This window comes from Callospermophilus lateralis, chromosome 15 (genome assembly GCF_048772815.1).
Source record: "Callospermophilus lateralis isolate mCalLat2 chromosome 15, mCalLat2.hap1, whole genome shotgun sequence".
NCBI classification, from domain to species: domain Eukaryota; kingdom Metazoa; phylum Chordata; class Mammalia; order Rodentia; family Sciuridae; genus Callospermophilus; species Callospermophilus lateralis.
Window position 1 is genome coordinate 45710541 of NC_135319.1, and position 13752 is coordinate 45724292.

Below are 13752 nucleotides of genomic sequence, written 5' to 3' on the forward strand. Positions count from 1 at the left end.
CTCGGTGTAGGTGTAGAATCTCGGTCTGGGACCTCCAATATGTTGCCGCTGTTGACCGGTGACGAGTCCTTGCTTCCCCAATGTTGAAGAATAACACCAGAGAGCACGTGGAGGCAAGTTCAGAGTAGAAATTAGAAGTTTATTAAAGGACAGCAGAAAAGACTTCTCCCGGTGGAAGAAGGGGACCCAAGAGGTGGAATCCCCATTAGAGATTTTTAACCTGAATAAATTAATCATCTGATGATTACCAAGTGAAACTTTTCTATTGTATCATTCCTTCTAAATTTATTAGGGGGGGATAGAATAGAGTTTTTTCTCCTATTAATTAATATCAGTATGGACTCAGAATTCTTCTTTAACCTACAGGGTTACAATTTGTTATTATTATTTATCTTGCTACTCAAATTGTCCCAGATTTGGCCAGTGGAAGATTTTTGAGATGGTTATTGTGTCTCACAGATATGTTCGTATCATTGTTCAAGCACTTCTTTGCTTTCTGGTGTCATAAAACACATCCAAACACATCTTCCTCACTCCAGTTCCAAATCAGTCATTTATTTGAGAAACCCTGGTTCCTTTTAGTGGAAAATGGTATTTAGAAACCAAGATTTTAAATATGTTGTATTATCAGAATGCCCATCAATTCTAGGCTCTTTCATTGGACAAAGCTAGAAAACTATATACACACCTCCTATTGTAAGGGTAAAATTTCCAAGCTGCTTCTAAGCTGCAAAGCCTGAATTAAAGTATAAAAGATTGGGCATTATATTGTTAAGTTCCTCTGCTACACCCAGAACCTGAAATTCCTGAGGCAGTTAAGACAAGGCCCTACTGGCCATTAAGCTGATTAATAGCCTAGGGCCCTGTGCAGCTTGTCACGTAAGCATTTAGGCCCTAAAATCAATCAGTTTGAATGTGTACCCCGCTTAGGAGTGACCAATCACCCCTGCCCAATCTGTTCCCGCCAATGAATGCACTAATCATGTCTCAGAGTTGTTGTTCAATTTTCCCACGCCTCATGCTGAATTGTTCTGATGTATGCAAAGCCCCCCCCCCCAAAGAAGTGTACTTAAGCATTGCTTGACCTCTGCTCTGGGCTCTTGGCTGCTCGCCCTTCTTGAGTGGGCCGGGAGCCCCAGTGCATTGGAATGGATCCCCAATAAACCCCCTTCTGCAATTGTATGAGTCAGTCTCTTGGTGGTCTCTTCCTCCGACGTTTCACCGCCGGACCCTATTTGTTGATCTAATATTGACGCCTCCAATTCCTGTGCAACACTACAGGATATATCCTAGAATTCCCAGTTTCCATATTTGTAACTCTTTCTCAGACAGTTAGAGGCTTGCATTTATTTATTTATTAACCCCATATACGATGACCTCTGAAGCCAGATTTAAAGTTAGGTAGTCAGAGTGTAGTTAGGTAAATCGGGTCTAATACGGAGTGAAATCTAAAATGGAGGCCATGCTGAGAATGATTCCAGGAAACGTAGGACAACTCATGGAATGTTAATGAAGTCCTGAAAAGACCCTAGGCCAAAGTCCATCCCAAAGAAGTGTTAATGAAGTCCTTCCTGCTCAGGCTACTTCTTTGGCCCACCTATGTCCCACCCCTGGGGCCTTCCCACCTACAGTCCATCACTGAAAGAAACTATAAAATGGAGAGACAACCGCACTTCCACGGATTCTACCTTTTGGGTCCCCTTCTTCCTCCGGGAGAAATCTATTCTGCTGTCCTTTAATAAACTTCTAATTTCTACTCTGACCTTGCCTCGGAGTGCTTCTTTGGTGTTATTCTTCAACATTGGGGAAGCAAGGACTCGTCACCGGTCAACAGCGGTAACACCTCCCCCATCCCCAATTGCAACAATGGAAAGTTCAGGCCTTTGAATGAAGGGGAAAGGAAGAAGAAAGGCTTTTTCTGTTTTTCTTTTTTTGCAATGTGTCACAAACTTAATATATGTTGGCAAACATTCATGTATATTCAAGTGTGTCACAGACCAAAATCCCTTTGTCCCCCACTGAATCTAGGACCTCAATCATGCCAGGAAAGTACTCTTCTACACCTCCAGCCCTATTCATTTTTTTCTTGGTTGTAGAAGGACACAATATCTTTAGTTTTTTTTTTTTCTTTTTTGAGAGAGAGAGAGAATTTTTTAATATTTATTTTTAGTTTTTGGTGGACACAACATCTTTATTTTATTTTTATGTGGTGCTGAGGATCGAACCCAGTGCCCCGCGCATGCCAGGCAAGTGCGCTACCGCTTGAGCCACATCCCTAGCTCCAATATCTTTAGTTTTTATGTGGTGCTGAGAATTGAACTTAGTGCCTTACATGTGGTAGGCAAGCACGCTACCACTGAGCCACAACCCATTCATTCACAGCTCTCTTTCATTCTTAAGTAACAAAAAAGTACAAGCAAGTTTGCTTAAATGCTCCATATATTATCATTAACTAAAATCTTAGCAAACTAGATTTGCAACAGCATTTCTAAAAGCAGTGGAAAGATGAGATTGTGAGCGTTATAGTTTGAATATGAGGTGTCCCCCAAACACTCTGGTGTTAATGCAGGAATATTCAGAAGTGAAATGATTGAATCCTGAAAGCTGTAACCTAATTGGTACATCCTGGTTTGAATGGACTATAGAGTGGTAACTATAGGCAAGTGGGGCATGCCCTGGAAGGGTTCATCTTCCCTGTGGCCCCTTTACCTGGTGCGTTCTCTCTCTCTCTCTCTCTTTCTGTGTGTGTGTGTGTGTGTGTGTGTGTGCCACCATGAGCAAAGCAGCAGTCCTCTATTACCGCCTTCTCCCATGATACTCTGCCTCACCTTGGGCCTACAGCAATGGGTTCAGCCAACTATATACTGAACCTCTGAAATCATGAGCAAAAAAAAGTAAAACTTTAAAAAGTAAACTTATCCTTTAAGTTGTTCTTATCATGTATTTTGATCACAGTGATGAAAAACTGATTAAAAGTGAACTAGAATGAGTTTGGGTTTAATTTCTTTGTTTTAAAGTTAGTGAAGCAACTTTCTGTAAATTTCCCTCAAGTGCAGTTTCTCCTATATAAAATGGGGACTACTAAAAGACATTATTATTTTTAGGATTAAGTGACACAATGTCTAAGTAATGGATTGTTTTGATAGAGACTGGACCTTGAGATTTTTAAAGTGGAATACACCCCTGTATTGCTACTTAAAAGTTACAAGCAGTTCCTGACTGTTAAGAAGTAAACTTTTGGAGAAAAACTGGGGTTGACTGCCTCTAAGATGGGAGAGCCATTGCTTTTGTCTAAATCATGCAAACTTATAGGACATATTCATTCATTGCTCTTGGGAGAAAAATTAAATATAGTAAACTAGCTCAAATATAGGTGGATATTTTTTATTGTTGTTGGTACTTGGAATTGAACCAAGAGGCCCTCTACCACTAAGTTGATCCCCAGGCCCTTTTTAAAGTTTTATTTTGAGATAGGGTCTCACTAATTACCAAAGCTAGCCTTATTCGTGTGATCCTCCTGACTGAACTTCCCAAGTTTCTGGGTTTATAAGCATGTGCCATTGCACCTGGCCCACATGGTACATTTTAAGACTGAATTATCCAAAATGTATTGATGTTGGTTATGTTCGTTGGTGTTCCCTGGAAAGCAGAATCAAGATGGTATTAAATGTATTATTAGGGAGCATGCCTGTGTGAGAAAATGAAGAGGGAACCAAGGGAGGCTGGGATAATTATTTTCCAGGGTATGGATGAAAAAGCAAAGAAAACCAGATTACAGAGGGAAAAGAATGGTGCAGGTGCCCACAAGACTAAGAGGCCCCAGAAGAAGATACAGAAATAGAAGGTGTCTGCCTTAGTATTGACCACTTCCTAATTCTTTTTATTCTCTCTTTTGTAAGACTGGGCTACAACTCCTATCCCTGAGACATTCTCTGTGAAATACATAATTTTTTGTTCAGATTAATTTAATTTCTAAGACTGCCACACATGGGATAGAATAGCTAAGGGAAGAGCAACACATTCCTTGACACTAGAGTACAGGTAACATTGGAAAGAACAGGGGAGATGACATTGTCCTCTGCATTAGTGATCTTATGAGTGTCCTTGAGAGAGTTTACAAAATGAAGAGATTGAAACAGAAGTTTCCTTACTATTTCTGAACGGTGAATAGACAGTCCTTTCCAGTCAGGTCACATGGAAAGGTGATTTTTGGCAATCAGAGGAATGAATGTTAAGTATCTGCTTTAGTGTTAGTGAAAATATGGCTGAAATTTCTAGTGCTAGGCTCACAAGGTCCAGGTATTTGAGTTACCCAGGTAAAATGGTCACTTCACAACAGGCCTACAGTTATATTAATTCTCATCTTCTTCCAAGATTTTCTATCATTCTATAAAATACCCTGCCCCAGGTTCACTTATAAGTCCACTCTAATTTCTGAAGCAATCACTCTTGAGTACACTACCGAGTATGTAAAGATTAAAAATCCCCCTTGCTTAGAAAAATAAATTTTATTTTAGGAATTTTGCTATGTGGCTTACATTCTTTCATCAACTTCCATAAGAATCACTAGGTCAGGAATTCTAAAATACTCAAATCATAGTATCTCTAGAAAATGTAATAAAAAATTTAAAAACATCTCTTTTTTTTAAAGCAGGGTTTGTTTAAATAGATCACATACTGAAGGGAAAATGAGAACTCCCTTGAAAAATATAGTATATAATTATCCATAATACCCCAAATTATAGTACTATGCTATTCTTAAAAATGGGTCCCTAAATAAAAATTCTAGATACGGATTGGGGGCAAAGCTCAGCAGCAGAGTGATTGCCCTGCATGTATGAAGCAATGGGTTTAATCTCCAGCACTATCACAAAACAAACAAAACTGGATGTGTACCTAATGCTGGAGGGTGTATGTTGGGGACTGTGAATAAAACCATGCAGTGCTCCTCTTCTTTGGGTGATTTTAATACCTTTATCTTCTTCTTAATCGGGTACAAACCATTTCATATACTCTGTATTTCCTTTTCTAAGGCTAGGAACATAGAAAAGACTGGGAATAGCAGTCTCCATTAACCTGAGATCTTTCAACTGCAGATGAGAAAATACTAATTTAATTTGGCTAAATCCAAAGGGAATTTATTGGTTCCTGTATTTGAGTGGCTTAGGAAGACTATGGCTTTAAGCATACCTGAATTATAGTCTCAATAAATCAAATATTTCTTTCTTTCTTTCCATGTCTCTGCACCTTCCTTTTCTCAGTGGTTTGGCCTCATTTTTCTATGCCAGATAGACTTCTCTAACTCTAATTTTACATCTTTCAAGCATAGTACCTCCAAGAGAGAATTAATCTCTATCAATACCCACATATTAATTTTAGGGAAGGATTTTTATTGGCTTTGTGAAGATTATATGTCTAATATTTAATGACTGACCGTATCAGGGAAGCAGGATACAGTGATTGGCTAGTTCTGGGTCATATTCATTCCACTTTGGTAAAGGAGAGGGGAGATGATTAGAGAAAAGAGATCAGTATAATGAAAAGCTCCACAACGTCATATCATGGTTAGTATTAAGTGATAACTGGAGGGTAAGACAGAGCTCAATCTAAAATTTTCTACCTTTGATTTTCTCCATGTTTTAGTTTCCTGTAACAACTATAATTTGCTTAAGCTGATATTTTTTGTTAGCACAAATCACATTACATCTTCTTTCTTTTTTCTTCTCACACCATTTGAACTCAGTGCTCTCTTTCTGAACCCCTTTTGCTTAATAATATTTAAAGAAATATTATATTTATATATACAACTCACTGGTACCTGAATAGAAACATTTTGAGATGAGGCCTCTCATTTTGTGTTACTATAACAAAATATTTGAGGCTGGGTACTTTATAAAGACGTAGCCTAGTGCACTGGTACATGCCTATGATTCCAGTTACTAAGGAGGGTGAGGCAGCACAATTGCAAGTTTGAGGACAATCTCTGCCAATTTAGTGAGACCCTATTTTAAAAAACAAACAAATGAATAAATAAATAAAAATGAGCTGAGATGTAGCTCAGTGATAGAGTACTAGCATGGAAGCATGCACAAGGCCCTGGGTTCAATCTCTAGTACCTTAGGGGAAACAATAAATGGTTTGTTTGTCTCACAGTTTTGGGGACTGAAAATCCAAGATTGAATGGCTCTGTCTCCTTAGTTTCTTATGAGGTCCTTTGGGCTACATCATAATGTGGTGGATAGCATCCCATGGTGGGAGTGCATGGGAGAGAGACCACAATTCAAGAGAGGAGCCAGAGAGCATGTATACGTATCCTTGTATAAGAAACCCACTCTCACAGGAACAAATCCACTCCTATGAGACCAAACCTATTCCTCAAGACTAGCATTAATCCCTTCATGAGGGAGGTCAGGACCCAATCACCTCCTAGTAGGTCCCACCTCTTAAATGTCACTTTTTAATGCCATTACAGGCTTCAACATAAATTTTGTTGGAGAGAAATCACATCAAAATATAGCAGCTTCTCTGAGGCAACAATTACGAAGATAAAAAACCCAGTTTGAATCTAAAATGCATTTTTTAAACCAAGAGCTTGAGGCTTGCACTAAGGGACCCCATCTCTATCAGGGGCATCCCCTTAACATGGTAAAGAGAATGCTGGCTGAAGATGAGTATTTCTTTTTTTTGGGTGGTGGTGGTGGTAGTACCAGGGATTGAACTCAGGGGCACTTGACCACTGAGCCACATCCCCATCTCTATTTTGTATTTTATTTAGCAACTCAGTGAGGGTCTCACTTTTTGCTGAGGCTGGTTTTGAACTTGCAATTCTCCTGCATCAGCCTCCTGAGCCACTGGGATTACAGGCATGTACCACTGTGCCAGGTGAAGATGAGTATTTCTGATTTAAAAAAAAAAAAAAAATCTCAGGGCTGGGGTTATGGCTCAGTGGTAGAGTGCTTGCCTTGCACATGCAAGACCCTGGGTTCAATCCTCAGCACCACATAAAAATAAATAAAATAAAATAAAAATCTCAAGCCTGGGATTGTGGCTTAGCGGTAGAACACTTGCTAGCATGTGTGAGGCCCTGGGTTCGATCCTAAGCACCACATATAAATAAAGGTATTGTGTCCACCTACAACTAAAAAAACAAAAATAAAATGTTTTAAAAAATTCAATTTGGGGGAGCCTGCAAGGTAGGCAGACCTGCGACTAACCAGCAGATCAGGCCCAGCGACCCGCAGAGAGGCAGAGCCACCCCCCATGCCTGCAAGGTAGGCGCACCTGACACCCACCAGCAGGTCAGGCCCAGCAACCTGCGGAGGGGCACAGCTGCCCCACGCGCCTGCTAGGTAGGCGGAATCGTGACCACCAACAGAACAGGCCCAGTGGCCGGCCAGGCACATCGCCCAGGTTGGGGGAGGGGCAGAGCCGCCGGGCGCCTGCAAGGTTGGCGGACCCGCGACCCACCAGCAGAACAGGCACAGCAATCCGCAGAGCAGCAGAGCCACCCCCGCGCCTGCAAGGTAGGTGCACTTGCCACCCACCGGCAGGTCAGGCCCAGCAACTCTCGGAGGGACACAGCTGCTCCATGCGCGTGCAAGGTAGGCGGAACCGTGACCAAAAACAAAACATGCCCAGTGGCCCGCCAGACACCTCGCCCCGGTTGGGGGAGAGGCAGAGCCGCTGGGCACCTGCAAGGTAGGCAGACCCGCGACCCACCAGCAGAACAGGCACAGCAATCCGCAGAGCGGCAGAGCCACCCCCAAGCCTGCAAGGTAGGCAGATTTGCGACCCACCGGCAGGTCAGGCCCAGAAACCTGCGGAGGGGCACAGCTGCCCCACGCGCCTGCAAGGTAGGCGGAACCGTGACCACTGACAAAACAGGCCCAGTAGCCCGCCAGACAAATCGCCCTGGTTGGGGGAGGGGCAGAGCCACCACCAGAGCCTGCTAGGTAGACAGACCTGCAACCGACAGACAGAACAGGCCTAGCGGCCAGCGGAGGGGCAGAGCCGCTGCTCACGCCTGCAAGGTAGGCGGACCTGTGACCACCGAAAGAACAGGCCCACCGAAAGTACAGGCCCAGCGGCCTGCCGGCGTGGTAGGCACATTGCCCCAATTGGAGGAGGGGCAGTACCACCGCCAAAGCTTGCGAGGGAGACTTTGCAACTATACAAGAGCAATATAAATATATAGGGGGAAAAATAAATAACACAACAGTTTCACCAAGCAGAAAGAAACGCGATCAGTATGAAAAGACAAGGAAAGAAAGGACCACAAGCAATGCAGGTCAACTCAACTTTAGAAGAGGCAATATCTGCAGCAGATGGAATGTCAGATAAAGAATTCAGGATATACATGCTTCAGATGATCTGGAGTCTCAAGGAAGACATTAGACAGCAAAATAAGACAATGAAAGACCACTTCAACCACTTCGACAATGAATTACATAAACAAATCCAAGAAGCAAAAGATCAATTATACAGGGAGATAGAGGTTATAAAAAACAAACAAACAGAAATCCTGGAAATGCAGGAAGCAATAAACCAACTTAAAAACTCAATTGAGAATACTACCAGCAGAGTAGAACACTTAGAAGATAGAACATCAGACAATGAAGACAAAGTATTTCAACTGGAGAAGAACATAGACAGCTCAGCAAAGCTGTTAAGAAACCATGAGCAGAACATTCAAGAAATATGGGATAACATAAAGAGATCAAACTTAAGAGTCATTGGGATACAGGAAGGTATAGAGGTCCAAACCAAAGGAATGAGCAATCTATTCAATGAAATAATACGAGAAAACTTCCCAGACTTGAAGAATGAGACAGAATCCCAAATCCTAGAAGCCTACAGGACGCCGAATGTGCAAAATCATAAGAGATCCACACCTAGACACATTATAATGAAGATGCCCAACATACAGAATAAGGAGAGAATTTTAAAAGCTACAAGAGAAAGGAAGCAGATTACATTTAGGGGTAAACCAATCAGGATAACAGCTGATCTTTCAACACAGACTCTGAAAGCTAGAAGATCCTGGAATAACATATTTCAAACACTGAAAGAAAATGGGTTCCAACCAAGAATTGTGTATCCAGCAAAAATAAGCTTCAGGATGGAAGATGAAATTAAAACCTTCCATGATAAACAAAAGTTAAAAGAATTTGCAGCTAGAAAACCATCTCTTCAAAACATCCTCGGCAAAATATTACAGGAAGAGGAAATGGAAAATATCAATGAAAACCAACAGCGGGAGGTAGTACAGTAAAGGGGGGGGGGAAGAATCAAAGAGGAAAACAAACCATGTTTAGTAACATAAATAAACAAATATGGCTGGAAGAACAACCCATATCTCAATAATAACCCTAAATGTTAATGGCTTAAACTCACCAATTAAGAGACACAGGCTAGTAGAATGGATCACAAAACAAGACCCAACAATATGCTGCCTTCAGGAGACGCATTTGATAGGAAAAGACATACATAGACTGAAGGTGAAAGGTTGGGAAAAATCATATCACTCATATGGACTTCGGAAACAAGCAGGAGTGTCCATACTCATATCAAATAAAATAGATTTCAAGCCAAAGTTAATCAAAAGGGATAAAGAGGGACACTACATACTGCTCAAGGGAACCATACACCAACAAGACATAACAATCATAAATATATATGCCCCAAACAATGGTGCAGCTATGTTCATCAAACAAACTCTTCTCAAGTTCAAAAGTCTAATAGACCACCATACAATAATCATGGGAGACTTCAACACACCTCTCTCACCACTGGACAGATCTTCCAAACAAAAGTTGAATAAGGAAACTATAGAACTCAATAACATAATTAATAACCTAGATTTAATTGACATATATAGAATATACCACCCAAGATCAAGCAGTTACACTTTTTTCTCAGCAGCACATGGATCCTTCTCAAAAATAGATCATATATTATGTCACAGGGCAACTCTTAGACAATATAAAGGAGTAGAGATAATACCATGCATCTTATCTGATCATAATGGAATGAAATTGAAAATCAACGATAAAAGAAGTAAGGAAAAATCATGCATCACTTGGAGAATGAACAATAGGTTACTGAATGATCGATGGGTTATAGAAGACATCAAGGAGAAAATTAAAAAATTCTTAGAGATAAATGAAAACACAGACACAACATATCGGAATCTATGGGACACATTGAAAGCAGTTCTAAGAGGAAAATTTATTGCTTGGAGTTCATTCCTTAAAAAAAGAAAAAACAAAAAAATAAATGATCTAATACTTCAACTCAAAATCCTAGAAAAAGAAGAGCAAAACAACAGCAAAAGAAGTAGAAGACAAGAAATAATTAAAATCAGAGCTGAAATTAATGAAATCGAAACAAAAGAAACAATTGAAAAAATTGACAAAACTAAAAGTTGGTTCTTTGAAAAAATAAATAAAATCGACAGACCCTTAGCCACGCTAACGAAGAGAAGAAGAGAGAGAACTCAAATTACTAGCATACGAGATGAAAAAGGCAATATCACAACAGACACTTCAGAAATACAGAAGATTATCAGAAATTATTTTGAATCCTTATACTCCAATAAAATAGAAGATAGTGAAGGCATCGATAAATTTCTTAAGTCATATGATCTGCCCAGATTGAGTCAGGAGGATATTGACAACCTAAACAGACCAATATCAATTGAGGAAATAGAAGAAACCCTCAAAAGACTACCAACTAAGAAAAGCCCAGGACCGGATGGGTATACAGCAGAGTTTTACAAAACCTTTAAAGAGGAACTAATACCAATACTTTTCAAGCTATTTCAGGAAATAGAAAAAGAGGGAGAACTTCCAAATTCATTCTATGAGGCCAACATCACCCTGATTCCTAAACCAGACAAAGACACTTCAAAGAAAGAAAACTACAGACCAATATCTCTAATAAACCTAGATGCAAAAATCCTCAATAAACTTCTGGCGAACCGGATACAAAAACATATCAAAAAATTGTGCACCATGATCAGGTAGGATTTATCCCTGGGATGCAAGGTTGGTTCAATATATGGAAATCAATAAATGTTATTCACCACATCAATAGGCTTAAAAATAAGAACCATATGATCATCTCGATAGATGCGGAAAAAGCATTCGACAAAGTACAGCATCCCTTTATGTTCAAAACTCTAGAAAAACTAGGGATAACAGGAACATACCTCATTATTGTAAAAGCAATCTATGCTAAGCCTCAGGCTAGCATCATTCTGAATGGAGAAAAACTGAAGGCATTCCCTCTAAAATCTGGAACAAGACAAGGATGCCCTCTCTCACCACTTCTGTTCAACATAGTTCTCGAATCACTGGCCAGAGCAATTAGACAGAGGAAAGAAATTAAAGGCATAAAAATAGGAAAAGAAGAACTCAAATTATTACTATTTGCAGATGACATGATTCTATACCTAGCAGACCCAAAAGGGTCTACAAAGAAACTATTAGAGCTAATAAATAAATTCAGCAAAGTGACAGGATATAAAATCAACACGCATAAATCAAAGGCATTCCTGTATATCAGCGACAAATCCTCTGAAATGGAAATGAGGACAACCACCCCATTCACAATATCCTCAAAAAAAATAAAATACTTGGGAATCAACCTAACAAAAGAGGTGAAAGATTTATACAATGAAAACTACAGAACCCTAAAGAGAGAAATAGAAGAAGATCTTAGAAGATGGAAAAACATACCCTGTTCATGGATAGGTAGAACTAACATCATCAAAATGGCGATATTACCAAAAGTTCTCTATAGGTTTAATGCAATGCCAATCAAAATCCCAACGGCATTTCTTGTAGAAATAGAGAAAGCAATCATGAAATTCATATGGAAAAATAAAAGACCCAGAATAGCAAAAACAAAGCTAAGCAGGAAGTGTGAATCAGGCGGTATAGGTATACCAGACTTCAAACTATATTACAGAGCAATAGTAACAAAAACAGCATGGTACTGGTACCAAAACAGGCAGGTGGACCAATGGTACAGAATAGAGGACACAGAAACCAATCCACAAAATTACAACTATCTTATATCTGATAAAGGGGCTAAAAGCATGCAATGGAGGAAGGATAGCATCTTCAACAAATGGTGTTGGGAAACCTGGAAATCCATATGCAACAAAATGAAACTGAATCCCTTTCTCTCGCCATGCACAAAAGTTAACTCAAAGTGGATCAAGGAACTTGATATCAAATCAGAGACATGGCATCTGATAGAAGAAAAAGTTGGCTATGATCTACATACTGTGGGGTCGGGCTCCAAATTCCTCAATAGGACACCCATAGCACAAGTGTTAATAACTAGAATCAACAAATGGGACTTACTCAAACTAAAAAGTTTTTTCTCAGCAAAAGAAACAATAAGAGAGGTAAATAGGGAGCCTACGTCCTGGGAACAAATCTTTACTCCTCACACTTCAGACAGAGCCCTAATATCCAGAGTATACAAAGAACTCAAAAAATTAGACAATAAGATAACAAATAACCCAATCAACAAATGGGCCAAGGACCTGAACAGACATTTCTCAGAGGAGGACATACAATCAATCAACAAGTACATGAAAAAATGCTCACCATCTCTAGCAGTCAGAGAAATGCAAATCAAAACCACCCTAAGATACCATCTCACTCCAGTAAGATTGGCAGCCATTATGAAGTCGAACAATAACAAGTGCTGGCGAGGATGTGGGGAAAAGGGTACTCTTGTACATTGCTAGTGGGACTGCAAATTGGTGCGGCCAATTTGGAAAGCAGTATGGAGATTTCTTGGAAAGCTCGGAATGGAACCACCATTTGATCCAGCTATTCCCCTACTCGGTCTATTCCCTAAAGACCTAAAAAGAGCACACTATAGGGACACTGCTACATCCATGTTCATAGCAGCACAATTCACAATAGCAAGACTGTGGAACCAACCTAGATGCCCTTCAATAGACGAATGGATAAAAAAAATGTGGCATTTATACACAATGGAGTATTACTCTGCATTAAAAAATGACAAAATCATAGAATTTGGAGGGAAATGGATGGCATTAGAGCAGATTATGCTAAGTGAAGCTAGCCAATCCCTTAAAAACAAATGCCAAATGTCTTCTTTGATATAAGGAGAGTAACTAAGAACAGAGTAGGGAGGAAGAGCATGAGAAGAAGATGAACATTAAACAGGGATGAGAGGTGGGAGGGAAAGGGAGAGAGAAGGGAAATTGCATGGAAATGGAAGGAGACCCTCAGGGGTATACAAAATTACATACAAGAGGAAGTGAGGGGAAAGGGGGAAAAATATAAGGGGGAGAAATGAATTACAGTAGAGGGGGTAGAGAGAGAAGAGGGGAGGGGAGGGGGGAGGGAGGATAGTAGACGATAGGAAAGGCAGCAGAATACAACAGACACCAGAATGGCAATATGTAAATCAATGGTTGTGCAACTGATGTGATTCTGCAATCTGTATACGGGGTAAAATGGGAGTTCATATCCCACTTGAATCAAAGTGTGAAATATGATATATCAAGAACTATGTAATGTTTTGAACAACCAACAATAAAAATTAATTAAAAAAAAAACTCAATTTGGCAGAGTTAAGAATAAAAATATAATCTTTGAAGACTGATCAACTGAATTAAAGTTACCTACTGTTAATTTCAACCTTTTGATTCTGTAAGGAAAATAAGTACTTATCTGTTCATACTTCTTCACATATTTACCATTT